Source organism: Apium graveolens, chromosome 6 (assembly GCF_009905375.1).
Source record: "Apium graveolens cultivar Ventura chromosome 6, ASM990537v1, whole genome shotgun sequence".
NCBI classification, from domain to species: domain Eukaryota; kingdom Viridiplantae; phylum Streptophyta; class Magnoliopsida; order Apiales; family Apiaceae; genus Apium; species Apium graveolens.
The window spans coordinates 289400744-289404942 of NC_133652.1; positions in this window are offsets into that span (position 1 = coordinate 289400744).

Sequence of the window (4199 nt, forward strand, 5' to 3'; positions counted from 1 at the left end):
TGGATATCAATGATTTTCAGCTGAGAGTAGTCCATCAATGCCTTTGTATTTGCTTCTGGTTCACCCATTGCAACATGAGCTTCTCCTTCAACTTTCTCCTCCTTAGCAAGAACTTCTTCCTCTACTAAAACTTCTTCCTCCTCTTTATCCAGCGTTCTCTTTCGAGATCGAGAATATGTTAGCATAAACGTTCTCTAAAGTACCTGAAAAGCTACAAGTAAACAAGTAAGTAAAATATCCGAGTCAGTGAACTTTAACGATCGCTGATGTCAAGAACATAAACTAAAAATTAACACCGAGTCCCCGGCAGTGGCGCTAAAAACTTGTTAGGACAAAAACACGCGCTAATATTCACACAAATATACATGATCGCAAGTAATATAGAATTTATTAATGTACTTATGCAATGATGGTATGGTAATTATTGAATGATAAGATGATAACAAGTTGAGATTATTTATAACTAAGATTATTAACTAACATGTAATTAACTAAAAGATTAAAAGGGTGATTTACTTATATAACACAAACATGGGATTCTAACTTCATTACTACTTCATTCAATAGCCTTTTTGTTCATATCCTTAGCATGCAATGGTGATGACACTAATCAGACAATATGAAACTAGTAAGCGCCAACTTTCGTTATACAAATAACCTACTACCAGACATCCACAAAAGAGATAGAATCTGAATAGACACCTATTATATTGAGACCCTATATGTCTATAGAATTTGATAACATAACGGTTTAATGAACAAGTTAACTATCGTGATTGCATAGGGCAAGTAACATGGTTAAAAGTACCTACAAATCATGTTTATCAAATACATGAACCTATGCTAGCATGGTATATTCTAAACCCCTATATTCACTTTCACTTCAATAGAGATTAATACGCTATCTTATAAGTTCGCGATGCTCATAAGACGAATAAGCACAACCAATACTAGGATATTATACATTTGTCGTACACTAAGATATCAAAACATATTAACTATTGAAATCTATAGTAAATCCACTAGAACCCCACGATAACGATTAGCCCATAACCGAACTCATCATCACCGTGGGTTCCGATGAAAGCATGGTATAATAAACTAAGTCTTTAATAAACTGAATAATAATCAAGTACGTTAAACAAGAGTATAGGTTCAACAAAACAAGAAAACTAGCATCCAAGATTAGAATTTAAAACAAAGAATCACAAGAATAAACTAGATCCTCTTTGCCTAGGTTGTATTTGTGCTCCGAGGTCTTCTTGATGTCTTCTCCTTAAGCTCTGTTATGAAAAACATCTTTAAGATGTCTTTATATAGCATCCCAATAAGAAGAGAACTCAAGAAAATCACTCTTGTACTTGAAATAGAATTCCCAGCTTTCAACCAGTCGGGACCCCGCTTTATTAGCGCGGGCATGCATCCTTCTGCTTCTCTGGCGCGTCCACGCACTAGCACAGCGCGGGCGCGCTGACATTCTGGAAAAACTGACTTGCTTTCTTTTATTTGCTGGTTCTTGATGGCATTGCATGAGCAAACTCCCAGGACACCTTCCTAACACCAATTTAGCACCAAAGCAATGATAAATCTCCTTGATCCCTTATTTTTGCCTGAAATGTAAAATACTACAAAAAAGCATCAAAAACACAAACAACTTGAGTACAAAACACCAATTCAAGCCTTTATTAGAGCATTCTAAGTGGACATAAATGCCACTTAACAATAGCCTTTTGACTTGTCGAGGTCCCCATCTCACTATAAGTAGAATGATTTATCGATATCACCAATTTTCTACATAAGCTTTTTGACTTGTCAATATCTCTAGTTCTCTACATGAGCTTTTTGACTTGTCGATATCTTCAGTTCTCTACATGATGAATTGACTTGTCGATATCTCCATTTCTCTACATGGACTTTTTGACTTATTGCAGAACAAAAACTGTTAAAAAATTCTCCAAAAAATTCAGCAAATACAATACTGCAAGCGCAAAAATTCTATAGTCCAAATTCTGCTAAAAACTACTCCAAATAATCTCATAAAGCAATACACATATTATATTCTTACAATCTACACATTAGTAGATTATACATATATTATGATATACACAAAGAAAAATGTCTTCAGTCTTATGAATAACCTAAATTATCTTACCCATACTTTTGTCTCAAACTAAATCATCCCTAGGTATATTAAATTTCAAACTAAATACAACTAAACCTTAAATAGTGGAGAAAAAGTCATCAATTAAACACTATAAATATGAAATTACAGTCGCATGCCCTACCAACAACATGTAAGGTGGAAACATAAAACTAGTTTCAAATAGTAAATATTTGCAAAGAAGCCTCGCCAAATGTAATTCATTAACGAGCTCCTAAAAGTAGTAATTGTCACAAAAAGCTCTTGAATGAATCCCACACATCCACAGAGAATGGATCAAATGCATTTGATGATATGCAACAAACACTTTTTTCTATTTCAAAACCACTTGAAAATATTACTTGAATTGCTGTATTTTACAAGATATCAAGGGGAAGCTGGACTAGTAAATTTGTGGTATTACTAATTTTTCTAACTTTCTTTACGCATTCTCCAGAATGGTCTAGATTTTTCTCCTGACGCGAGTTTTATTTTACAGGTAAAAACTCATGGACCTTATCCTGTCCCCTTCTCTGATTCTCCAATACTGTCAAATAAATTTTTTCCTATACAATAGCTAAACAATACGGATGAGTCCAATGAGTTGGGGTATGAAACATATTTTTAAATTATTCCATGATTATTCCATCAACAATCTTTTCCTTAATTGTACTGATACCACCTATATACTGCTGCTCAAAAAGAGAATGCATATTTATAATTTATTTCCAGTAATATTCTCAAATTTAGGATTTCTAATGCTTCCAAAACCAGTCAACATTTCTAAGTCCAAAATCAAGAATTTAATAATTCCCCGGAAAATATCTCCCCGAACAACTCATATGAACATCTGAAATAATTGAAATAATTCTTAGTTAATGTTATAGTCAATTATTCAACTCTAAGAAATTAAGATATCTTTTGCTTTGCAAATTCATAATATGATTGGAATATGTTTTACCTATCGGTTGTCCTTTATTTTTCTATTTGCTTTTCAAGAGCAATGAACAAAAATCTGAGATAAATTGCACCTACAGTTCACATTAATATGCATCCTAAACTAAATAAAGAATAGTCAATATTTAGATTCACATTAGTATGTCCTAAATAGAAAAAATCATACACTTAGATCAATTATAAATGGCTCAACAAATTTATAAATTATATAGAATGTTGAATATACCTTTCTCGTAGAAAGCGAATCTTCTACTGCTTTGAAGCTTGTAGAATCACTAGAACTAGAATTTAATATAATTATATCAGCTCTTTTATTCAGACCTAAGAAATAATGAACTCGGCATAACTCAATCAGGTCCATAACATCACTACTAGCTGCTCTTGCATATACATGCACTTTAGTAAGAGTTTTGAGATATAATAGTGAAGATATTGTAATTTAGGATCTTCTCTTCTCACTTACTTGTACATTAATTGTAAATTACAAGTACAAATTAATTTACAGGTTGTTCGTCACATAACAACTTAACACTAAAAACTTACTTCTAAGCGAAAACTTATTATTCATATTTGAGCAATTATGTCATTTATGGTAAGTATATACTTAACTCGGCTTGACCACTATCAACATCACCACCACCGTAAATGTACGGTTTTTAAATTAGTAAGATTATATTTCAAGTAGACGAGGTCATGGTAAAAATATTAAAACTCTAGATCTCGTTTAGCACCAAGAGCTAGCAATTTTTACACACTTGACCCACTCTTGAACCACTCTAGACTATAACTTTTTTACCATCACCATACGTAAATTTTAGTTATGTTCATTCATAATAAAAAGTTACACATTGACTATTAATATATTCATGATTAAATGAATATCGCATTAATATGCCTACACTTAATTTTCATAAAAAGCATTCCACTCCGATCACTGTCTTGGGATATTTTGCATCATAATGGGTCATAACTTGCATTTTATCAAATTTGGAGATTGTAATAGTATAAGCAACCTTGTAGGGTACATTTGGAGATTTTATAGATTCTATCAAATTAAATATTTTTCTTGTCTATTAGGATTGAAATCACCTCACTAAAACAA